At 39.3% G+C, this 27,397-nt stretch overlaps 1 protein-coding gene across 3 annotated transcripts in view; it reads right to left on the reverse strand.

The window, feature by feature from the left end:
- LOC150090263 (mitochondrial sodium/calcium exchanger protein-like) overlaps positions 1-27,397 on the reverse strand; it is an 86,668-nt gene that overhangs the window by 49,173 nt on the left and 10,098 nt on the right. Inside the window, exon 1 of one of the 3 annotated variants that reach the window (XM_090369039.1) lies at positions 21,287-21,395. The exons of the other annotated variants lie outside the window; for them this stretch is intronic. The gene's annotated coding sequence lies outside the window, so the exon portion shown is untranslated. Of the gene's footprint in view, positions 1-21,286; positions 21,396-27,397 lie in introns of those variants that run through there. 3 annotated transcript variants of the gene reach the window in all.

The raw sequence follows: 27,397 nt of genomic DNA on the forward strand, positions 1-27,397 counted from the left end.
AACTCTACTGCACATAGAGCTGAAGTGGTGGAGGAATATCTTGAAATTAAAATTATCCAACGACTGCCGTGGCTTTCACGATCACCAGACTTAAATCCGATCGAACGTGTGGGACGCCTTTGGGCGTCGTTTTTGTACGTCGACCACCAACTCTTGGTCACTTGGTGAGCTAAGGTATGCTCTAGTGGAACAATGGGATTTGCTGCCACAAAATCTTATAGACACCGTTATGTCGAGCATGTGCACCGCTGCCAGGCCTGTTTAGCCGTTGGAGGGACCATACACCGTATTGATGTAATGTGACCATATTTTCGAACATCTTGTATCGACTCTGTAATGTGACCTTTTTGGTAATTCTTATACAACACCTATAAATGTCCCTTATTTTTCTACGTGTTCTGTTAATTTTGTCCAGTAGTGTATACACACATATATAAGTATATTGCCGCATAACGAACAATCCCGGCGTCTCTTCAAGCGTCAATCACCAGAATTGCAAGAAAAAAACGACAATGTAGTGTTTGTTTCTAAGCCGACCGGGCTAGCCGGGTGGATAAAGTGCCTGCCTGACAACCCAAAGGTCGCGGGTTCGATTCCCGCCTCGGGCTTGGATCAAAGTACTGCAAAAACCTTGGGAGGTGCATTATGGCCACAGAAGCCTATGAGCTACCAACAACTATGAGCCTATGAGCAACAACTACCAAAAAAAAAAAATTGTTTCTAACTAAAGTACATGCCATAGCAAAACAAAATTAATAAAGAGAATTAAGGGAAATGAGAAGGGAATAAATTAAAGATATAAGTAGCATGATGGGTATAAGGGAAGATATATAAAGGAGACTTAAATTCCTCCAAGACATTCCCATCACTCCGCGCTACAGAGCGTGGTGGACTCCCCAGCTCAACCAAAGTTTCCACTACAAACAATCACTACAAGCCAAATCGCCGGTCTTGGACATCGCCGGAAAGCTTTCCGGCGATGTCCAAGATGAAATGCAGAATGAAATGCAGTCTTGGAGAATGAAATGCAGTCTTGGACATCGCCGGAAAGCTTCCGGCGATGTCCAAGACTGCATTTCATTCTCCAAAGCCAGGGCCGAATTCAACAGAAACAAATCAGCCGCAATTAAGAAGCACCGCGAAAGAACCCTAAAAAGGGGAAAACCATTCTACAGAAGGTTAGTTCTTCCAGCAACATCGACCCAGTTGACTGGCTCGACTACGTTGCCAGATTTTCTAAGCAACCTCCAGCTCTACCTGACCAACCACTCTCATCCCACTGATAGTCTCGCTATGATCCGAATTTCCAAGCAACAACTGATGCAGGCCATTAATACTCTGCCTTTCACAGCAACCACCGGTGACGATGGCATCACCCACTCATAATCAAATGCTTAAGAGTCTTCATCATCGATTCACTCCTCAACCTATATAACAGATGCCTCGAAGGTCTTTTCTTTCCACCCCAGTGGAACAGGTACTCTGTCCGGCCCCTTCCTAAGCACCAACAATCGACGTTCTCAAGCCAATATAGGCCCATCGCTTGCGCCTCTGTATTGCTAAAAATTCTAGAGAAAGCACTGCTACCGTCTGTCACCCATCAAATTCTCTGTGACAGTCCTCAGCAAATACACTATGGGATACGAAGAAGGTCAACTATAACTAACCTTGCAACAACCACACTGCACATCTTAGAAGCCTTTGAACAAAGACAGGAATTGTCAGTTATATATCTTGACATCCATTCCGCATTTGATGCCATCTATATACCTAATCTCCTACGTCCCTTAGAAAACTACTTCAATTTTCGCGGCGATGTTCTCTGGTTCCTAGAATCTCTCCTGTCCAAGAGAACCCTTGTTCTAAATATCGTAACAAAGACCTTCACACGTCACATAACTGCCGGTTTGCCTCAAGGGCGGGGAGTCCTGTCTGGCGTTCTCTTCTCAGCAATCATGGTGCCGTTTGTGACCAACAAGTGCAATTGGATCACATATGCTGACGATGTCAAACTCCTTACTAGGATATATCGCCATCCAACTCGGCAGCCGAAACCACTCCGAAAATCAATAGCAAACTGCAGGACATCGCTGATTACCTCAATACCTTCAACCTCCAAATCAACCCCCTAAATTCGGCACAAATAATTTATTCTCTGAAGGGCAGCCCAACAACGTTGGAGCCTGTGCTTAACGGCTCCTCAGTTCCAAGTGTTCAAACGCACAAAGATTTGGGGGTCGTTTTAGACTCCAAACTATCTTTCAACGATCACGTAAACCTCATACAGTCGAGGCTGAATTCACTGCGCTGGGTCGCCAAACAACAGCTGCTCCACACCACCTACCCACACCTGGTAAAAATAGACATAGCAGCAAACCTATGCCCGACAATACTGTATGTTTCAGAGATATGGGCCTCGGCTGCCAAATCCAACATTAAAAGGATATTCTCTGCCGAATTCTGGCTTCTAAAATGGGTTAACACCAAACTCCACCTTCCCCCAGCTCTCAGATCAACGCAGTTAGCAGACCCTTCAACTACGCAGGCTCCGATCCTACATCGGAGAAAGAAGGCTGCTGTTCACCATTAAGATGGCCACCGGTAAAATAACAGAACGGAACTTCTGGGATCACTGCACTTGGCGCATTCCACCCCCTTATCTCCGGTCTTCAGCACAGCTGCTAGCAAACCATAACCGGCTTGCACTAACCGGCAGATTCCTGCCAAAGCAAATGCTGCCCTCACTGCGAGTCATCGATGGAGACCTCCAAGAAGTGGTCAACAATAAAAAAATACAGGAAGGGACTCCTCGTCGAACTGAAAATGTAGAACTATGCTTTGTTGCCTTCCAATAATCTGATGTAACATATATGTTTTTCTCATGTGTATCTCTTTTGTAAATATGTATTGTAAACTGGCACCACCATGCCGTGACGGGACTAATTGTATGTATATCATGCTGCAATTAAAGATTCTATTCTATTCTATTTTGCAATTGGCATCACCAGATAAACGTACGGTATGCATGTAACAGTTGTAACATGGTGTGATCACAAGCTCCTTGGAATGAAATGAATATTCTTCACTTAATCGGCCATCTTAGTCGATCTGGTTGTGGAAAAGACACGTGGTCTTTTCGATTTTCAAAAAAGTGTTATTGTTCGAGCACGTTTACCAGGAGCCACAATTGGGAAAACAAATGAAATCACTGGCGTATCAAAAGCAACCATTTCAAATGTGCACAATGAGTGCAAGACGAAAGGAGAATTGCAGCTCAAAATGCGGCACTAAGTCGGCCCTCAAAAAAAGGGACTAGAGGAATTTAAAGCGAATTGTGCGTAACAGTCGAAGACCCAATGTGCAGTATATGGCTGAAAAATTCAATATTTGAACTCTTTTTGGCTCACGATCACAAAATCCCAGAGATTTGCTAGTCTTGTGCCTAATGCGAAAGCCACTTCTTTCTTTAAAAAATGGGAAGATTCCACTGGAGTGGTTGTTGTTCTTGTGAGACGGAACAATAAGACTATCTTAACATTCAGTACTTTCGGTTTGGGAGATTCTGGACCATCTCTTTTACAATATGGACAAGTCTTCTTCAAATTCCCTCCTCAGACTCTTAAAAGAATTTTAGGAGGACAAAAATTTGATTGCAATGAAAAGTACGGGTGCGTTCTTCGATGGTTGCGAACCCGTTCTAAAGATTTTCATGCTGCCGATATCAGAAGCGATATCAGCAACATGGATTACGTCCGGTCAATGGAACAAATGTGTACATGTAGGGGAAGGGTAAGCCTTAATATGAAACAGATAATATAAATTATTAACTCGTTGTCATCAAAATTCCGGGTTACCATAAAATATGTATAAGTGGTTACATATTTTATGGTAACCCGGATTTTGATGACAACGAGTTATAATTTATATTATCTGTTTCATATTAAGGCTTACCCTTCCCCTACATGTACACATTTGTTCCGATTGACCGGACGTGCCTAATCCATTTTGGAGATTGAAGGAGCTCAGCATGTTTGTGTCTTTTATAACCGGAAAAAGCTGTACTCTGCAAACTGCACTTATAAATCAGCAAGCAAGACTGTGTGATAGTAATCCGTACTTGTTTGCTCTTCCCTCAATAAAGTTGTATTTAATGAGTAAAGGGGTGCAAAGGATAACAGCTTATCGCTTGGTCAACGCTCTGGTTAATGTCCCAAAGAACACTTTACGCATAAAAAGGTTCCTTTGTCTGTTACGCTTGGACTTCCGGGAGCAATTTTAATCTGTTTTGGAAAAGGCATCAGAAAGTCAGAACTTTTTTGACGAAATAAAAGATATTTTCAATAAAAACGTATTTGACAGTTTTTCTTTTATCTCTCTCTCTCTCTGTCCGCTTCAGGTGTTATTATTGGGCAACCTGCACAAGCTGGGAAATTCTCCAACTTTCAGATAACCCACGATGGTATCATCTGATGTATCATAACAAGGAACATAATTACGTCACATTAGAACTTGTCACTAAAACAATAAGGTACTGGCAAAGGCATTGTTGGTCGTATCATTGTGTGATGAAATTATCTGTCTAGCAGACTTACACCTGCCTTCCACAATGGGGTCAATAGGAGCGATTTTGAAATCGTGATCCGGGTTAGATAAGTGTACAAAGGAAGGTTTTTCTAGAGAATGATTCAAATAATTTTAATAGGAATGCTGATAAAATTGCAGGAGTGTTTTACGTGCCATGAAATCTGTTCTAGAAGACATTTTAAAAGCATGTTTTTCATAGATTGCATATACTTCAACTTCTTTTATCTGTTTTTCTTATAGAAATAGCCATTTTTTTTAGGAAAAACAGTTGTAATAAGAAGCATACTTCAAGTCGTCACCCTAGCTGGTCACACAGTGGATATAATGACCGCTTTCCCACACCATGTGGAAAAGGCGTAGGTTCTCAGGAGAGAGCTGCATGGTTTTATCTCCCGAAAACTCTGGTTTTTCATCCAGAAAATTTACACACGCAATTTACTGACACAATATATGGAAGCTTAATAGCCTTAGCTGATTTGGACTTAACACGCACACACGCGCACAGAAGTTTTCAGTTTCTTCCTGGGATGAATTTTATTTTCAATACGTGTGTAATTATTTAAGTTAATATTAATAATGTTCCTCTTCTGGCGTTATATGGGTGGGTCTTAGCCTTTTCGACGATGTTCCACCAATAAGCCCTCCTAGAAGGGAGGGCTTATTTTAAGCCATTTTTTGTGGTCTTTCACAAAAAAGATGGATTCTTACCCTCTTCCCTGTAGGTTTCCATTTCATTATACTCTTAGTTGTTCTATAACATGTCCATTCTCATGACATGTCCTAGCCAGGAAAGTCGCTGGCTCTTCACAAATCTGACGATGTCCGCACCCTGAATAAGATAGTCAAGTTCATGGTTCATTCTGATCCTCCAGGATCCATCAACATCTTGTACTGGCCAAAAAACGTTTCGTAAAATTCTACACTCGAACACTCTCAACAGCTGCTCATCTTTACTCGTTAATGTCCAAGCTTCACAACCATATGTTACGACTGGTCTAATGAGGCTTTTGTATATTGTTATTGTATATTCCTTTGTATATTAATAATGTTAATAATCAATAATTATCGCAATAGTGAAAAGTAAGTTAAATTTCTTAATTTTAAGAAAAACCGAAGGAAAACTTCATTCCGACACCTTTCTTTTCTTCTTAGATGATTAACTTAGATTGCCTAGTTATATTAAAAACAGTAGAATTTCTGTTTCATTGCTTATGTAATTACGAAGTAGGATAGGAAGGAGAACAGATAAACTGGAAGTCCTCGTTGTCCGTTGTGATGAAAACCTCTGTGCTGTCCGCAAAATTATTGTGAAATTTGAAGCGACAGGACATCTTGGTGTTCAACCAGGTAGAAGTCGTAAACGAGTGGACTCCTCTCGTGTTGAAGATGTGGCTATAGCTGTCGTGTATTTATCGAGTCAATCTCCATGTGGTAGCGCAAGTGTGCCAGCTGTTTCTCGTGAAGTGGACATGCCGTATTCCACTGTAAGGCTAGTAATGCGTCAGGTGTTGCGGTACTATTCTTACAAGATACACATGCTACAGCAGCTAAAGCATGGTGATGCAGATATTCGTTTCACATACGCACTTTAGTTTCTGGCGCAAATGACAGTGGATATCACTTGGCCACGGAACATCCTTTGGAGTGATGAAGCCCACTCCTGCTTAAATGGACAAGTGAATACGCACAACTGTCGCATTTGGGCAACAGAAAACCCTCGAGTTATCCAAGAGGTCCCGTTGCATTCTCCAAAAGTGACAGTGTGGTGTGGATTTACGGCCATATTCATGATTGGGCCATATTTCTTTGAACAGATAACATCGATTGGACCCCGCACCTGTTCCGTCACTGGACAGCGATATTATGAAATGTTGGCAAATTTCGCAATATCAGAGCTGCAACAACGTGGGTGCCTTCAGGATACCATATTCATGCAAGATGATGCACCACCCCACATCCACCGTTGTGTCCAAAGATTGCTAAGGCAACACTTTACAGATGAACGGGTCATCAGCCGTTGTTTCCAGACATCTTGTCCACCGCGATCACCGGACCTCACCCCATGCGACTTCTGGTTGTGAGGTTTTTTGAAGAACCAGGTGTATCGGGAAGGATGTCAAACTCTGGAAGATCTGAAGGACAGCATTAGACGTCATGTGTTGGCTATTCCAGTTGACATTCTATGGTCTGTTGTAGAAAATGCTGTTCTTCGAATGGAAACTGTTGTTGACCAAAATGGAGGACACATTGAACAATTGCAGCGCTGTTCAAGTGTATTTGTATTGCCACAGCGCCATATAGTGACAAATTTTGTAACAAATTTTTTTTCCCAATAAATGGTGAGCGCATTCTTTATTGTACCTGTTGTCCAAATTTCTCTTCAGTACAAGACTTAGAACTCGCTCCAGAGCCTCTACATAGGGATACTTTAATTTTAACAACCCTATATAATGAGATCGAATGAAAACTTACAATACAGTGTAAGTTTTCATCTCTCTCTCTCTCTCTCTCTCTCTCTCTCTCTCTCTCTCTCTCTCTCTCTCTCTCTCTCTAACACCTTATCGAATATCTATCTATCAATTTCTAACACCTGTGACAGCAACCAGCCAGAACTAGTTTAAGAAGTGTTATCATACCAGAACGAAACACAATAGGAACAAGAGACAAGTGAGCCCGTTGTTACATATGGACGAGGCTTAAGATTTATCGCAATATTAATTCCAATTTGCATTATCAAAACTTGACGTCAATCAGTACAGAAAATCAAAGTACACGGTTCAAAAAAGGTCCTCTTCAATTTGATATATTTAATAATTAAACAGTTTACACTAATTAAAAGTATATAGTTTCATGTTATACAATTTGTTATCAGTTCTCTTTGCAGCACTTTGAAAATGTTCACGAGCCTCAAAGATACAGTAAAACGATATCCCAAATAAGTTATTTCATTAAATCAACTTTTCCTGCCTGATCCAGATTTCTATGAAGATTTCTTATATCCTGTAAAATCTTTATTGCAATGAGTAAGCGATTCTTCATGGACCTGATGATAGCAAACAGAGCGGGTTTAAAAACAGAAGGATTACAACCACTGCGAAGACAGAAGTTGATTAAAATGGATAGAACAGGAAAAAGAAAGACGTTGTTTTTTTAAAGGAGGTAGGAAGTGCATCTAGATCAGGAGCTGTAGAATCATGTTGTAGTGATATGTGAGTAAAGTTATGCCGATATGATACTGTATATGAAGAGTGGCAGTGTATTACAGAAACTACAAATCTTGCAGACTGTTCGCGGAGTGCTGTAGTTAAGGTGTTCCAAGAGTGGACGGATAGTGGACACGGCAGCATTCGCCTCATCGAGGGTCGTGGTGAACGTACGATGTCCACCCTTGTTTGGGCCGATAGACGGAAAACGGTGGAACGGTTGACCATGCACTTTAATCAAGGAACGACTAGCGGTGTACCCAAGACCACGATCGAACGAACCCTCCTCCGTATGGGCCGTCAAAAAATTGCTCGGTGAAGGTACCCATACTTATAGCCACCCATCTCCAACGACTCCTAAACTTTGCATCTGAATGGCGTACCATTGATGACTGGAAAAAAATTGCCTTTTCCTATGAATCACGTTTCCTGGTATTCCTTGTGGATGGTAGCTGGAAGGCACGACGATCAACTACGGAGAGGAACCATTCCGATGTTCTGGTACAGCGGAATTGGGCAGGTGGTGGCAATGTTTTAGTATGTGAGATGTTTTGCTGAGAATCTCTTGGAGCCTTCATTCCCCTAGACCGCAACTTAGTATGCTAAAAACAACCTATACTGTACATTGTACCTAATCAGGTACACCCCTTCATGACTCTTGTTTTCGTGGATGGCATAGAAGTGTTCCAGCAGAAAAATGCGCCCTGCCACGTTGCTAGTATTGTTCGAGAGCTGTTTGCCGAACACGAAAATGACTTACAGATGCCATCTTGGCCGCAGAATTCACCGGATATGAATCCCATAGAACGCTGGATTGGATTACATAGATCGACAGGCCCTCCACCACGGACGGACTATCACAGATCTGAACGCATCCTGGAGACATAGCACAACATACGTCCTTCCCTCACGTATTGTGAAACAAGTTTCCTCAGTCGCGCAACAATTTTGGAACAAACCTATCTTCCTCTTTGGTACGTACACAACTGAGTCTTGAAAACTCATAAACGATAAGAAAATGTTTTTTAGATGTCATGTAGAAGGTTTTGTCCTAAATTTACTTGAGCTCATAGTAACATATAAAAATAATGCCAAAAAGTAGTTATCGCGAAAGCGCCATCAGATGGAATATTGTCAACAACTTCAAGAATATTTTAATCGGATGGCTACACATATTAATAGAACAAAAACCCTGCTTTCTATTTAAAAGAAATTAGTAATTTTATCTATCAAACCCATTTTGTTGCAGAGCATCATTCATTGGATTAGTTTTTCATGGGATTTACATCAAAAAATTGGTGTAAAACTTGGTTCTTGATTTATAATTAACAATCAGTATCATTTAAATGGAAAATGTGGAAAGTTCTCTCTCTCTCTCTCTCTCTCTCTCTCTCTCTCTCTCTCTCTCTCTCTCTCTCTCTCTCAAAAATAACAAATGAAATGATGCTCAGGACTTGGCAAAAAACACATAAAAGCCATTTCAACAGACATTTTCAGTAATCAGTTTCTTACAAAAAAAAATGAATCTCCAGATACCAAAATCCGATACTTGATTGTCACATGTACTCTATGTAGGTCAAAGAGTCAAGGTAGAGTGTTCATCTGAGTCTCGTGAAAAATATCCCAGATATTGTACAGGGTGTCCCAAAAAGGTGTAACCAATTTTAAATGTTTATAACAAATGTAATTTTAATGATAGAAACACAAAACTTGCGCCAAATGTGAGAAAAACAGTTGAAGTTTTTACTGACATTCAACATGTGCACTACTTGTCACACGAACAAAAAGGTGTAACCAATTTTAAATGAGCAATACAAACAATGGGAAATTAATAATCCTTTCAAGAAGCGACTGTGAGAGCGGATAATTACCAGGACATACTTGAGCTTTATGTGTATCCTCAATTGGATGAACTGCCAAATGGGGTTATTTTCCAACAGGATGGAGCGCCGCCACATTGGGCTTTGAGTGTGAGGTGGTCTCTTGATGACAAGTTTCCTGGCCGTTGGATTGGATGTGATGGTCCCATTGTGTAGCCACCACGTTCACCAGATTTAGCCCCTTGTGATTTCTTCTTATGGGGATTCATCAAAGACACAGTCTACAAGACCCCTGTTGCAGACATCGCAGACTTAAAGCGCAGGATTACAAATTCAATTACCATGATTAACGTGACCTCCTTGAAAAAACGTGGGATGAACTTTATTAGCGATTAGATATTGTTCGTGTGACAAGTGGTGCACATGTTGAATGTCAATAAAAACTTCAACTATTTTTCTCACATTTAGCGCAGGTTTTGGGTTTCTATCATTAAAATTATATTTGTTACAAACATTTAAAATTGGTTACACCTTTTTGGAACATTCTGCATTTCTCTTTTTTTTTTTATAAAGAATAAAGCACGTTGTGAGGAACCACTAGATGGCATTTCTGAAAACTTTTAGCGATTATTGAGTGAAGGAGAGGCAGTTATGTCTCTCTAAATATCAAACAGTCCTATTATGTTAAATATTCTGAACTTACAAGATATTTTTAATCGTAATTATAATAATTAGCATTTAGTGTTCAATTATGGCTATTGTCAGAGGTTTTACAGTGCAACGGCAAGTAAAGGCCATTATACCCCATTTCAATTATGGACTCGAAAAGAATTATATAATTGCCAATAATTTTAGTACCAACCTCTTGATTTTATTATGTACAAGCATACACTTCCCTGCCATTAATATCCGGACACTCACATACCTCAAAACAACCTTTATGTATTGGAAAATCAAGATCAATTCATCTTAAAAGTTCTCTATAGGATTGCAGCCTCTCAGTTAGCTAGTCCAACTTTTCGGCTGATACTGATACAGGGCCTTCTCTAACGTGCTGCCACAACGTAGGTAACGCATTATCGTCCAGAACGTCTAGAGAGACATCAGCATTCGTCGTCTTGTCCAAAACAGCCAATGGCCCCAGGCTAAACTATTAAAAGCCGTTCCAGACCATCGTTCCAGGCCTCGGCCAAACTTCATTTTCGGAAAATACAGCCCGGCAGGTAGCTATCTCCGAAATCTGCCACACCTAGGCACAATCGGCAAACTGGTAGACCATGTACCGTGACTCATCACTCCAAAGTGCAGCGTTCCATTGGTCTACGGTCGAAGAACAGCCGGCCTTCCAACAAACTAGATGGCGTCTGGCAATAGTAAGGTTATGAGTGGATTTTGGGCGGCTGCACGATCATGGTAATCCATATAATGCAGGGTCCTAAGTACTGCAGTGTTGCTGGATATTCCCCAATCGTCTCACTGAGGACTTGTATATGCTGCGACAATGTCGATCTGCGTTCAGAGCCGACGACTCTTAGCTGGGCTCTCCTGTCACATTCTGTCAACTTCTGAGGTTTTCCGAATCGTTTCATGATGGTTTTGTCACCAGACCACGTCCATTTGCAGATCACATCACCGGTTACGGCCGGTGGATCTTCGCTACCATTGAAATGTCACGTACAGACCGATTGCTTATGTGGAACCTCATTATTATTCCGCTCTGGAAGTCTACTAACTCCATCGATCGCGCCATCTTGCATTCAGAGTTGTACTACAGTGTCGTGGAAGACCTACGAGCATATTTATAGCAGAGGCTTGGTAGGATGTGATCAACTATCAAGAGAAGGGTGTATGGATATTAATGGTACAGCAGTGTATATTATATACATATAAAGATGTACTTAGCTGATATCTTTATGTCATGATTCATTTATATTTTACACATTCCATCTCATCCATTTTTATATGAATATTTGGAAAACTGAGAATTGTTACCACAAGGAACACAAAGTTTACAAAAACGTCATCATTACTATGTCACCACCCAGACAGTGTCATCTGAGTAGTGGAACTGAAAACTGGAAATAAATAACAATAGCTTTCTCTGATGAGGAAGCATTATTTATTCGAAAGTGCGTGACTAGTGCGAAAGTGCAACTCATTGTGAAGGATCGTTCAATATGGGGTGTTATAATTATGATGCTGTTACTACAATATGTTTGCGTGGTGCTGCAAGTACGATAACATGCATGAAAAACATGTCTGGCGTGACAAACTACCTAATTGTAAGCTAATTAAACAAACCAATTAAAGATCGGAGCCATCACATGTAGTACAGTGATGCATTAACTTTTCCAGTCAGTGTAGTAGGATGGTGGTTATAATAACCGTCCTACGATACGGACTGGAAAAGGCCTGGGTTCGGATCACTTCAATGGCGCGTTGTAGCAGTAGGGTTTTAGGAGCATCAGCAACAAGGCCATATTACTCCGTGTGTCATTAATGGTCATGTATCTTCCTTATCTTTTGTAAAGTTGTAAATAGAGATTTTATTGATTAGAATTTGTCTGGTCTTGTATGCGTAATGTCCCGTTTACTGCTTTACTAAAATTAAAGATAGAAATATACTGTTTGGAACATGATTGTAATTAACTCCCCAAGATTTTGTTAATATTCTTTGCCTTTAAGTTGAAAATACAAGATTCTATTTTGAAATTGCAAGTCCCCTGGATTCGGTGTTCTCCTGAATTGATTTTTGTAAATAGCTTCTGTCTTCTTCGAGTTGAAGGTTATCTTGTGTTTTAAGAATTGATATTTGTGTTTATGACATAGTTAAATGTCATTGTTTTTGAAACTTGAACCTTTTTTAAAGTTGTTATTTTCTTCAAGAACGAAGTATGGCTTCACCTTCAAGTTGAAGAACTGCTGGAAGTGATTTTCCACTCTCGTCTTACTCGCTCTCTATTTTCTTCTGTTTTCTGATGGATCCATCTGTTGACCCACCACTTCACTATACTTTTCCATCCCTGCACCATTTCCCATATTGCTCCTGCCTTAAATACCTCTTCCGTTCCTTCTCTATTGGCGCCTGAGACTTGTCCTATGTAGATGCAACAAGACGATTGGCCGCCTCCACGTGGCAGGGATGGGGGTGGGACGCGGTGGCCAGGTGTTGCTGTTTCTCATCTGCTAAGAGCCAGGTGCCGGACGACAACATAACAACAGAACATATCATCACATTTACATACTCAACACACTACATACAAATGGCCGGCTTTGGTGCAAGCTTCTTCACAAGATTTTACAGCGGCTAGTGTGGTCGGAACCCTGGGATCCGCCACAACAACACATGAACACTGTCTATAAATTGCATTTGTTCTGTGGTCGATTTTCTGTTTGCTGGTTGAAAAGCTCGAGTTTCCAGGAGAAAAAGCCATGTTACCATGAGACCGACTAACTCAGCCACGTGGTGAAAAATGCCCATAAAAACTCCTCACGTCATCGACGGGACTCGAACTCAAGTCTTTTCCAGCCGCTGCGGGTTAGGATGGAGATTCTATCAACTGTGCTACCCACGAGGGCTCTCAGAGGAGGGTTTCATAGCTTCTTTCCTTCAGAAACTCGTTTAGCAAACAGCAAACTGACTGACTAGAAAATATTATCACAAATAGATTTTAATGGGGCTCTTGGAGACTGTCTGCTAATTCAATGTTTAGAAATTTGTAAATCTTGCTCGATGTAAGTCGACTGCTAGCTGACCACACCGTAAGGAAATTAAAAAAAATATATAGTGAATTAAAATTCTTAAAAATAATTAAAGATCTCCGTTTATTCCTGGTTAAACTGCATCGAAGGATTAAGTAATTTTTTCGTACTGCAGCACTCGGGATAATTTTCATTTTCTTTATAACTAATTCCATTTTCAAAAAAAAAAAAAAAAAAATGTCTTTGATGTAGAATTCATTACTGTAAACATCTCCAAGTACATTATTCAAAACGAATGTTTTTCGTGAGCAACTTGTCAGTGGCTGGGAGGCAATTTGCTTTCCAAGCTTAAGAAATTTCAATTTATATTAAATGAGGCAATTTCCATGAAGAATTGAATTTAAAAAAAAAATAAAAAAGTCAGGTATCCGTTAGTCACTGCAAGCGGTAAAACACACAGAGTAACGAACCACACAGTACATGTTTTTATCAATTATCTCAAAATTAATTGGATAATTCCATGTTATTATTCATTAAAGTTAGAGGGACTTGTTTGACAAAAATATTTAAAACAACTTCGTTCTTAATTAGACCATTAAAATTCCTTCATCCAAGTAATTAGTCAGGTGGTTCCCATGCGATTTAAAAATTACTTACATCACTCTAATTAAAGTTCCAAAAAGATCGAAAAGAACAAGAAATGCGTCGATATTCTTTTGCGAATTATCATAATTACCACTTGTATAATGGGACTCCTTACACTTCTATCTTAGCGCTGCTCAGCTAATTAATATCGGCGATGAGAGGGATGAGCGAAAACAGTTGCATTTGCTTGCAAAAGAAATGTTAATTTGCTAGATTCAGACGTAATAAAAGCTCTAAAGAAAAAAAAACATGAATTTCCTCACGCAACTCATCCACACCATACCTAATTACTCAACCATTTCCTTTTACACGATGATAAAATCCTTTCTCGAGAATTAAAGAAAAGATCTAACTCCAATAAGAATGACTAAGAACTCCACTAAGAATCCTCTTTTTCCCCCTTAGAATACTGCGTTCAGAATATTCCGGTTCATTGAACTCACATTTAAGTAATTATTGGCATGGTTCATTTGAGATAGATGGAAAAATGTCAAAATACAAGATAAATTTACAAAATGGCGGTCCTGTTTCATATGTCATTGCACAGCGAGGTGTCCTTCGATTTTTACTGTCTATATGAGTTAAATAAAGTGATATTTCTTATAAAATACCGGAAATATCACTTCAATTAATAGTGGTGTTGAATCCTGTTTCTAGTCGTCAGGCTTGCAGAGTGGGTCAAAATAATTAACGTCAGAAATTAATTACAAGCATAAGATTAATACGACAAAGTTAGCGAAATGATTGGGTTACTCTTCTAGGGATTAGAGGAGATAACCCGTCTTAGAACTCTGCCCATATTAAATTAAATATTTGCAAGTCTCTGAAGGGACGTAGAGTCGACATATACAACATCATATTACAAGAGACTAAAACAATTATCTAATCTGGACAGTCACATCCATATCGGCTCCCCAAATCTACAACCACTTCGGACATCTTGGATCTCAGTGATCTATTCGCATGAGAATCTTAGTTCATTTTCAAGGGCGCCTTCTTCTTCTGTAAAATTTCAGGCCTCGCGTGGGAAACTCTGCTTTCTATCCTAACATAAATCTTCATCAGGCATCACGAAATCTTCCTCAATCAGCAAATTTCAAGGCCGAAAATCTGGATTATTCATGCTGAAGACATCCTTCTCGCTTGGAATCATGGCAAAGAGCAGATCATCAACTTCTACAAGAACCTCAAAAATTTCCACCACATAATTAACTTCAAGATGTAACTCAAAGAAAACAAGCAAATACCGTTTATAGACGTTGTTGTTATTGGGTTTTTAGGAACATCCGCGACTATGGCCATATTGCTCCGTATATACTGTCTGTAAATTGCGTGTGTTCGTGTTCTGTGGTCAATTTTCTGTTTTTTGGAAGAAAAACCCTAGTTTCTGGGAGAAAAAAACAATGTACCCTCGCTCGAGACCGACTAACTCAGCCACGTTGTGAAAAAGGCCCATAAAATTCCTCACTTTCACCCTAGTTGGTGCAAAAAAATGTAAATCGAGACTGTTCGGACCATTTGATCTTTTTTCACTATTCCAAAGTCCAGTTTTGGCGTTGATAGCTCCACTCGAATTGCATCTTTCTTCCATTTTTTTTAAAAGAAATAAGTGGCTTTGGTTAGGCACACGACTACCAAATCCCAGATAATTCTTCAACCTCAAACGGAAATCGTTCTTTTTTGTCTAATTTGCATTTTTAATTACATGTATTTGCTGTACACTTGACCTCTATTGTGACGCACAGTTCTGCTTTAAATTCTTGCGGTCTCGTTCTTCGAGTACCGAATTCCTACCTCATTTCTTCCGTTTAGAGCTGCATCCTCCTTTTGTCTTCCACTCATTATATACTTTTGAGATGGCTGCTTTGGACTTGTCAGTGAATCCTGCTAAATGTGCTCCAACAATGACACGCTTCTGAAAATCAGAAAAATCACCTGTGCTCCCCATGACTGGATCAACTAAGAAGCCTCAAGATAGCGTACAGTATTTATCTAATATCAAAGAACCAATTCAAAAAGGTCTCTAATTTTTTAGCCAGTGAGTGTATATACCACAGAATCCAACAATGAAACATTTAAAACTTTACAGAAACCTTAATGATTAAAAATATATATCTTATTAACCCCTCTTCCCTGTGATTACACCCCATACACCCTGCAATCAGTTCAAGCAAAGTTTTATCCGCGACATACAGATAATCACTGAGAATTGTCATATCACTTTATGTGTATTTTTGCTGAGTCCAAAGTTATTACTATATTTAGAAAGGTGTGATAATAGTAGAGGGGGAGTCTGTTGGACAGTCGACACTACTGATTTTTAAGGGCGTGCGCGTATATATATATGCTAAGCGCCTATATAGCCTTCACCATATCCATCCGTCCGTCCGCATGTAACAAAGGGAATCCCAGTGAACGGATTTTCATGAAATTTTATTTAGGCTTATTAAAAATATTTTTCTAGCCAAACTAATTTTCATTAAAATCTTACAAGTAGAAATCTATAAATTCTTATTTATTCTTTGATACAATTCATATGGAAAAAAGAAAAAAAGAAAGAAAAAAAAATGCAGTTTTAATGCTGTATTGTTATGCTATATTGTTATAACAATAATGCTGTATTGTTACGCGTGTATTGTTATGCAAGAGTCGTGACCGTGGTGTCTTACATGTATATAGAGAAAAGAGACTAAAAAGTATATGGGAGAAGAGTAATAAATATTATACAGCTGTAATTACACTAAATGGATAAAAATAACGTAAACCTATAGAGTAAACCTATAGTATCCTATATCTTAGTAATTAACTATATTCGGGAGAACTATGTTTACTTTTCATTTCTATTAATCACAGAAAATGAAAACAATAATAATTTAATTTAAAAAAATAATAATCGAACTGGCCTGAAATGTAACGCACTGCTTACTTTAACTAACTTGTGTGATTCACTTTTGACTTTAAGTGTTTTCATCCTTCAAATAAAAAGTCCGTTTTATATCTTAAATTCGAAAATCAGTGAGGGCTTACTCTCACTCACAGCATATCAGTTGCTGTAGTTAGCCTACTATTTATTTTTCGGCTTAGAAGGATTTCTAATTTATTTATTTATTTATTTTTGTTCTTTTGTGTGTGGTAAAGATAGACACGTGACTTAGTGTATACTAGGAGACTACTTTCAGAATTATATCGAGGTTTAGTCCACGGTACAAGGCCAATCCTTTTCAAACAAAGTTCGACGAGCTGAAACCCGGGCACTACCATGAATCATATCACACAAAGCTCGTGAAATGATAACAAACATTGACGTCTGTTTATCATCTGTTTTGGCGCATTTCCTAGGATACTGATTTGGGTATCAAAATCCGATTAATTTTGAGATTGGAATGATCAAGATGATGAACATTCTTAAGACCTGATTTTAGTGAAAAAAAAAAAACAAAAAAGAAAATCTTATCTGGAAGAATATTATTGTATGATTTCGGTAAGTGGAGTTTGAAAAGAAGTATGCCTCTATTTTCATGACTGATACTTTGACATGGCGACTATCCAAAAACTGAGGGACCATTCTACAAAATTTGGGTGTTTAATGGAAAGTATGGGCATTCCATCCACCCCTGACAGTATAAACACTCTCTCAATAATCAATCATGTTGTTTACAAGGCAGATGAAAACGTAGTGCTTCCTCAGAGATCTAGAGATTGGCGTTGATAATCATCATGATGCCTCTCCAGGTTATCAGACCACTATTGTTGGTACCACTACTTAGAACTGAAATGGACTTGGGCAGGACACATAGCTCGAAGACGTAGTGACAGATGGACTAAGAAAATAACAGAATGGTGCCTAAGAGGAGCTAAAAGAAAATTGGGAAGACAACAATGGAGATGGACAGATGAAATTCATGAGTTCGTGGGTAGTAAATGGATGGTCATTGCACAAAACAGAAGGAACTGGAAAGCGGCTGGAGAGGCCTTCATCCTGCAGTGGATTGATTATGGCCGATGATGACTGTTGGTATTAATTTATGTTTCTCCAGTATTGATGAACAGACAAAATTCTCGAATCATACTTCTGCAATTAGTCTTAAGTAACTATCTACACTAAATTAAAAAAAAGGTTACATTTTAAGCGTTGGATTAGTGCGTTGTCCATTCTTGGACTGTGGGAAAAATGTCCAATGGAACTAACTTTTGGAAGTGGGTTCTAGATCTTGAACTAATATTTCAGGGGGGAACATAACTAAGGTCTATTAATTGTAGGAAGAATCGTTTCATCCTCTGCTGGTTGTAAATATATTGGTGACCTTTACAACATGGTACCTCATCCGATCGATCATTGCGGGCAGCAGTGATTGACAGGTCTAAACCCTCCTACTCGTTGCTTTCCTCGCAGTGATTGGAAGCTCTGACCTCTTCAGTATATGGTACCCGTTTTAGTTAGTGTGCTTCTAGATGCACTGCCTAGGTAATTTATTAGGTCCGATTAATACCTTCTGTTCGAGTGCAAATCTATGAAAATTAAAGCTTGTTCCATCCCTCAACACAACGACAACGCCTCGAAGAACATAAGAGTTCTATCATGGCTGTGTGGAAACGACTTACGATACGCAAATGACCCTGTATAAGGTAGCAGTCGTGTAGATCAGCTTCCAACAGCTTGGTCATGGTTCTACATGCTTTGACATGGCAGGACTCAGTCCTGGAACTTAATGATCAAGCCTTGTAACAAATTTTATTTTGTTTTTCACTAATCAAACGCAACCATAAAACGCTATATTTGCATCTTTGCTATTGCACTGTATTTAATGTCCATTGTTAAAATTAATACACCTGAATTCCGCAGGTCGAGGTCGCTGTTGATCCAATAACAGACTACTCCTCTTGAATAGTAAACGAATCATAACAAGATCAATGAGACAATTTGATTACCAAAACATCCCACACATTTCCCAGTATGTTCATACTTAGAAAGGTGTGGGATGTTTTGGTAATCAAATCCCACTTGCCACCTACATAACAAGTCCTCTGACCTGTGTCAGTGTCGCGTGTTTTCTCTTGTTCTAAAGAAAAGAAAAAACAGCAAAGGCCGTCTCCTAGGCAACAGATGATAACAATGTTTCTGACGATGAAAGCAGGTACTTCTACCATCATCTTCAGGAATTAACAGTGACGCAAGTCCTGTAATAATAATCACAAATAGTTGAAGAGACTGTTTCCATGACAACACAGTTGTCTGCTAAGAATTTTTGTAGCCTTAGTTCCATTGAATGCCAATAGAGGGCAGAAGTTTATGGACGCCAAAATAATGGATATGAAATTGTGGAAACTTCCCAATAAAACTAGAAAACAATTTCACAGTCTCTTGGTTACACATTTCATTTTAACTTCTGACTTCACTCAACCACGTCCATTTAATTTTCTTTTCGCGGTGGTGAGTGTTTTCGCTGCGTATTGTCTATAAATACGCATTCCTCAGATTAAAACTAACCCTAGTCCTTATCAGGAGTTGCTAAGTCTTCATTGATGGCATTTTTTAGTGGAAATATTTTACCTTTAATGGAAATAATCGATCTGTCAACATCAGACAAAGATAATCTTGACAAGTGATGGTTTTCTTATCAACTTCACGTGTCCAGAAGCTTAGACTAACATGCGTCTTTTCTTTCTCCTGCATTTTTTTCTAGATATCCTCTCCTTTTCAAATGTATTACCGGTGTGTTTATGTATTACCACTACGAACTAGTGATTACTGGAATATAACCACCTACCTAATACCGTGTTTGTCCATCTTTCACACGAATAACAGCTGCTATTCGCCTAGGTATTGACTCCACTAGATGTCTTAAGATGTACGTAGGGATCTGAAGCCATGCTGCCTATAAGGATTTCCACAGGAAATGTTCAAGTGGATTGAGGTCAGGCGAAGTTGCAGGCAGGCTAATCAAGTTTGGTGATATCTTCACTGTGTTCCTGGAACCCTCATGCACAGTGCGGGCCGATGACCCGGCGCATTATCGTCTTGGAAATCCCGTTCCTGTCCGGAATAAATGCAACATGGCAGGGTGCACATGGTCTCCTAATAAGAGCTGCCCGTAGACCTCATAAGTGAAACGTTTGTCCACACACACTAGGGTCCTAGTTCTTGCCAGCGAAGCATGCCCCATTTTAAGCAACCACCTCCACTTACATACTATGATCAGCGGTTAGAAGAGGGTGTCTTTTGGGTCGTCTGCTGTCGAACTCTACTCGTCTGCGAGTTCCGGGCATCATCATTTGGGATATTGTTCTTCCATTCCCCATATTGTATTGCGACGATCAACTGTCGCACAGTGACCTGCCGTTCAGCCCGTTCAAAGGGCTGCACTCTTCGCTCACCACGAACATCCACCTTGCGTAATCCTCTACAGTTCTGTCGGCGGGAGATGGTTTGACCTGTTCGACTCAATTCGTTTGCCCTCGTGGGTAAGCGCAGTTGGTAAAATCGCCGTCCTCCCTACACCGGATGGAAAAGATCTGAGTTCGAGTCCCGTTGATGACGTGAGGAATTTTTATGGGTCTTCTTCACAACGTGGTTGAGTTAGTTGGTCTCAGGCGCGATGGTAGCACGGTTTTCTCTCCCGCAAACCTGGGATTTTCGTCCAGCAAACAGAAAATCGACTTCAGAACACACGCATTTTAGAGACAATATACACGAAGCAATATGGCCTTAGTCGCCGATGCTCCTAAAATCCAATAACAACAACCAGTTAACTGATTTAACCGAAGATGAAGTTGCGCTGGAACTCGAAGAAGCACTTCTGCACAAACTGTACTGAACTTTTAATGACAATGTGGTATGTTAGATGGAACTGCCCTCTTGGGTAGAACGGCTGGTAGAATCGTCGTCCTCCCCGCACCGATTGGAAAATACCCGAGTTCGAGTCCTGTGAATGGTGTGAGGAATTTTTATGGGTCTTTTTCACAAAGTGGCTGAATTAGTCGGCCTTAAGCGAAGGTAGCATAGTTTATTCTCCCTGAAACTCAGATTTTTCGTCTACCAAACAGAAAATCGACCAAAGAATACACGTAATTTACATACATACTATACAGCAAATATGGCCCAAGTTGCTGATTTGCCTAAGAACCCTACTTAACAACAACATATGGAATATGCATCTAACTTCAACATGGCGTTGAAGTTGGGTGCATATAGCGTTCACGTTGTGCAGGAATTCACAGATCATATGTTTTTCAGATGTTACTCGGGTTATACAGTTACTTGAACATCCTGAATAATCGAATATGGTGCACAGGAAATCCTCGTTTTAACATTACAAAGATTCTTATACTCACGAAAGGTTGATGTGTGGTGTGCCATCTCACATAACATGATTATAAGGACCAATTTTCTTTAGTGAGACATTGACTGCTGAGGTCAACATGATATTGAGCAGATGATCAACATGCTTGAAGTGATTCTTCTCGTTCCAGCAAAAACCTAGGATTTTTAAGGGTTTTTTTTCATATTTCTATTTTATAGAATTTTTATTTATATTTAAATTATTTAATTTAAAAGATCAGTTAAATTGTTTAATTGATTTATTAATAATTATTTTTATTAAATTATTACCTTTCTATTTTTGAAAAATTATTTTTATATGTTTTACAATCATATGTTCTGCTTTCTTACGTTGTCATATATTATGACATTGTATTATGATAATACAAGGTATCATAAACAACAAAATATACTATCCCTACCAAAAGTATTCAAACTTCCACGTTTGGAAAAACACGAATTTTAATGAAGACATTAACAGGGTTTAGGTCCACCTTTGGTGCGATGAGAGTATCAAATAATAAAGCTCGTGCAGTTTGTGAGCATGAGTAATGCCATGGAAACCACTGCCATGTAGTTCCCAAAGGACGGTGGGTGATTTACAGACTTATTTTATTATTATTATTATTAGCCATATGGTACAAGGAAGCCTGAAGCCTGCGCCAGCTAAAAAAAAAAAAATAAATTCTAAATTACCCTGTGAGAGAGAGAGGAATCACCAAGAAAGAAAAGAATGAATGATATCCAGCTTCAGGACCTTGAGTGTGCCAAGCCCATACTCACTTGTATGATGTTCGAAGATTAATCGCTATTAAAACTGCACAATCACCTTGACACTACTCATTCCGATTGTATTCGATATCTTTACTACACACACTGCTGGACAAAATTAACCGAATACGTAGAAAACGTGGTGTAACTCGTGCAGCTTGCGATGAAGCTGGATAAATTTATAAGGGACATTTATAGGGGTCGTATAAGAATTACCAAAAAGGTCACATTATAGAAGTCGATACAAGATGCTCGAAAATATGATCACATGACATCACTACGGCGTGTGATCTCCCACAAGTGCTAAACAAGCCTATCAGCGGTGAACCATGCTCGACATAACGGTGTCTATAAGATTCTGTGGCAACTAACCCCATTCCTGCACCAGCTCAGATCTTAGCACACCAAGTGATCGAGAAGTTGGCTGTAGGCGTGCAGTGCAACGCCCAAGGGGTTCGACACATGTTTGATTGGATTTAAGTCTGGTGATTACGCTGGCCATTGCAGTCATTGGATATCTTCAGTTCAAGATATTCCTCCACCACTTGAGATCTTTGTGCAATGGCGTTGTCGTGCATGAAAAGAAAATCTGGGCCAACCGCACTCCTAAAAGTCGCACGTAGGGTTCGAGGATGTGTTCTCGGTACCTCTGCGCAGTTACCCCTATCAAAACATCATTTTGCTACATACGAGAACACTGCCTCCACTGTAAGTGTTCCTTTCTCTGATGTTAGAGGGATGGTACCGCATTCCTGGTTGTCTCCAGATGGAATAACGTCTGTTTGTTGGCTAAAACGGAACTCATCAAAGAACACAACTTCACCACGAGTTACACCAAGTTTTTTATGTGTTCTGTTAATTTTGTCGAGCAGTGTATATGCCTGCAAGCTCTTGAACCTTCAGTGGTTCTTCATTCATCTCATTCGCACCATTCGCTGCATTGGGAGGGGCATTTGAACTGCTTAAACTATAAAATAAATATTGGGATACTTATTAAGTGTTTTTAAAATTGAGTATGAGGATCTAAAACGTTTCAAGGAGTACTACCACTGTTCTAAAAACAGCTAATCCTTCCAATAACAGCAAATCAAAATGCGTTCTTTTCCCACGCACACCAATTTCGTTCGTTTCATTCTGTACAGTGTCTCCATCTACTGATGGTGTTTCAAATCTTAGAATGATTTAAATAAAGTAAATAAAGGTAAATCATTACCTATTTATTCTCTTCGAAATTAAATTTTGAAATTTAAAAAGAAGTGGAAGTTGTTATTACAATCCAATCTCAAACGGATCTCCTAGGCTTTATTTCAAAATTGTTTATTCTCCAGAAGCTATTTTGAGTGTGAAAAATAAGTGTCAAAATAACAAAAATTACCCAACAGATTGCGATAGACAGTTTAGTATTTCGTAAAGGCGGGGTATGCAATCTTGGACAAAATTGTGACAGGGGCATTTTTGTAATCGCATACAAACACTCGATTATAAGAAAGAAGCTATCTTCATCTGTTTAGTCATTATGATCTAGTTTAAAATATGACAATCCTCAAATCGATCAGCTGAATACCTCCTCAACGAGCTTATCAAATTTTTATTGTTTTAATCCGATTTTTATCATTATTTATTTTCTTTTCTCATAAAAGTTGCTAAATAATTATTGTACAGAATCAGTTCAGATCACATATTATACTTTTTTTATTTTTTATAAAACCCTAATGGCAGATTTCATCGCTTAAGTGTTTTCGGCCCATTAGCGTTGTCGACACTTTGTCCAGTCAACCCATCGCGATTTTCGATTCTTAGAAGGCCGTCCCTTAGATCCAGAGTCATATAGTAGGTGATCGAAGAAAACGGTTAGTGTAGTCGTCTAAAAATTAAAAAAAAGAAAAGAAAGCTAGTCGTAATTTCGGCCACTATGGACTGCTTCTAGACTTTAATGAATTTTACGTTGATTAGTTGGTTGTTGTGGGATTAGACGCACCAGCAACTGAGGCCATATTGCGCCGTATATTATGTGTGTGTTAATTGCGTATGTTCTGTGGTAAATTTGCTGGTTGCTGGACGGAAAACCCCAGTTTCCGCCCTAGCGGTAGCACAGTTGGTAGGATCGCTGTCCGCCCCCACATCGGGTGGAAAAGACCTGAGTTCGAGTCACGTCGATGACCTGAGCAATTTTTGTGTGCTTTTTCACAACTTGGCTGGTTAGTTGGTCTCAGACGAGGGAAGCGTGGCTTTTTTCCCGGAAACTCGGAATTTTCGTCCAACAAATAGAAAATCGACCAAGGACACACACACACACACGCAATTTACAGACAGTGTACACGGAGCAATATGGCCTTAGTCGCTTATGCTCCTAAAACCCTACTACAATAACAATAATAATAACCCAAGTTTCCGGGAGAAAAATCTATGCCACCCTCACCTGAGACCGACCAGCCACGTTGAGAAAAAGACCCATAAAAATTCTTCGCGTTATTGAAGGGATTCAAACTCAAATTATATTCCACCTGGTGTGGGGAGGACTTATGTATTTACACCGATGAGTCAAAACATTATGACCACCTACCTAATATGATGTTGGTCCTTCACGTGCAGCCAAAACAGCTCGTACCCAGGGAGGCATGGCCAGACGTATGAGTAAAATGTTGTGAATGTGTGTGTGGTATGTTGTTCGTGTTATACTGGCTACCCGGAATCAGCAATCAACTGGACGACGGATTCCGAGTACTCGTCCACCACCACGTGAAGGTAGGTCAGGGGATGCTTCCCAACAGCAGTAGTAGAGAGGAACACTGTTATGGGCCGAACAAAGTTAAAGCCAAAAGCATCTACCAAGTATTATTTAAAAAAAAAAAAAATTAGGATTTCATCAATTAGAAATACCATGTTGTTAACATCAATCACTATTAATTTCTTAAGACCAAATTCAAACATCAGTTCTTATTTCTCTGCCATTCATCCCAACAATGATAGCTCGTCTTTTCAGAAAAGCGTCTAGAGCGAAAAGCTCGGGAAGGGAAGAGGGTACTTACTAGGGGCCCCAAAGTTTAGAGGGAGCCAACGCCGCCCCACTCTTCCCAAAAACAAAGCCCGCAAGAAACATTTTGTTTCATTTCATGGGTTAACATGTTAAAAACAAACAATATTAAATTAAAAATTAAAACTTTTAGGTTTTACATATTTTTTAACATTGGTTTTACATATTTTTAAACGATATTTCAAAATTGTTTATTGAAAATTGACAGAATATTGAAAAAAGACAGCAACTTGGTAAGCTTCCTCATCCGTTCGAGTAGATTCTATTAAATTTGTAAAAAGTATTAACCTTAAAATCTAAAATTATTTAAATATTTATAAATTTTAATAAATATTATTTAATATCATTTCTTGTTTCCTTTTTCATTGATTTTTGTTTTTTCATTATTTTTTTTTCACTTAATTTTAAGTTCATATAAACATTAACGAGATTTTATTTATTTTCTAGTGTTGATTAATTACCCAAAAAATGTTTAGAAAAAAGAAGCTCTCTTGAGCAGAAAATAGGAAGATAAAACCAGAAAAAGATGCATTTATTGATAAATACAAAAGCAATCTCACAAAAGTTTTTTTTTAAAAATCAAGTGATGATGAATGCTAGTCGCCAAAAAATCAAGCAGAATTCAACCATGACGTTGCTGTTTCTGAAGTTAACGCTTCAAAGAGTGGATGAATGCGACAGTCCTTATCCCTATTAGTATTAGTATTAGTAATGGCAGCATGGTGCAAGAAAGCCTATGGCTTATGCTGCAACTGCCAAAAAAAAAAAAAAAAAGAAACGAATAAAAACGAATAAAACAATGATAAAAAAAATAAATAAATAAAAAAATAATAAAAATAAATAATAATAATTAATAAAAGAAAAGAAAATTAAACCTAACATCCTATGCGCTTCCCTGACCCGAAGGTACTATCCAGATGACCTTTGAATTTCCCCAAACTGTCAGCCTCTACCACCCATGCAGGCAACTTATTCCAGTAATTAAATCGCTGGCTAAAATAAAACTTCCTGCAGTCCAATCTAAACATTTCTCCCCGTAACTTGAATTTATGTCCCTTAGTTCTAGCATCATTTATAATCTCGAAAATTTCGTCCTCATTCATTTTACTGATGCTTCTCAGAGCCTTAAACACCTCAATCAAATCTCCTCTAAGTCTCCTCAATCAAATCTCCTCCAAACTCTGCAACCCACATATTCGAAGTCTTTCTTCATAAGGACGCCCTTTTGCCGATCTCACCAGGCGAGTTACCCGTCTTTGCACCCTTTCAAGAAGCTCGATGTCTTTCTTTAAGTGCGGTTTCCATACTTGAACACAGTATTCCAAGTGTGGTCTAACAAAAGCCTTATATAATGGGATTATCACATCCCTATCTCTACTTGCAAAAGTTCGATAGATCATCGATAGGACACCATGGGCCTTCCTTGCAACCTGCTTACAATGCTCAGAGAATTTCATGTCTGACCGTTTCGTAACATCTAAGTCCCTTTCCTCCAGTACTGGGTTTAGTTGAACTCCACCAAGTGAATAAGTTATTTTGGGATTACTGTTTCCCAGGTGTAATACATTACACTTTGTTGGATTAAAGTATAGCTGCCATTTTTCTGACCATTCCTGAAGCCTATCTAGGTCTCTCTGAAGAAGCCCAGCCTGACAGTTAAGACTATTAAGAGTACAGCGTCCAGACAAACATATCCTTAAACTCTCCAGCCATTTCTGGTTACAAAAGCCATGCGCTCTATCCATGATCACGGTTTCTTTAGCTGTAATGCCATGCCCAGTTTCCCAGGCATGTTCAGCTACGGTTGAACCCACGTAATTGGCTGTCTTGAGGGCCCTATCGTGTTTTCCCAGGCTGATCGCCTGGGGAAACACGATAGGATCACGCAGCCTGCCTTTCGTTTCCCTCACATAACACTCCCCACAATCCGGACACTCAATTTCATATATGACCCCACTATTGTCATTACCTGCAATAGGATCTTTGAATGCGGACACTATGTGCAGTCTCCGACCGACCAGGCAGCTGCACACAGCTTATCTTACACGAACGTAAAATACGGGAAATGGGTTCTGAATGCCCGGATAATAGAGAATGTATGCGGTGGCAACAGGTGTAAAAGCATCCCTGCGACTGCTACTCATCCTCAGATGAAGAGCAGTGGGACCCCACCCTTCCCAAAGGTCTTAACCACACTATTTTTGTGGCAACCGGCCTGAGCAGTTTTAAAGTGTGTGTATTGGCCACGACGCATTGGTTTTCTGTAAACCTTAGCTTTCAAGTGTCGGCCCTCTCTGTACACACACACATCTAGGAACGG

Source organism: Mastigoproctus giganteus, chromosome 2 (assembly GCF_048544385.1).
Source record: "Mastigoproctus giganteus isolate SK-2022 chromosome 2, ASM4854438v1, whole genome shotgun sequence".
Taxonomy (NCBI): Eukaryota; Metazoa; Arthropoda; class Arachnida; order Uropygi; family Thelyphonidae; genus Mastigoproctus; species Mastigoproctus giganteus.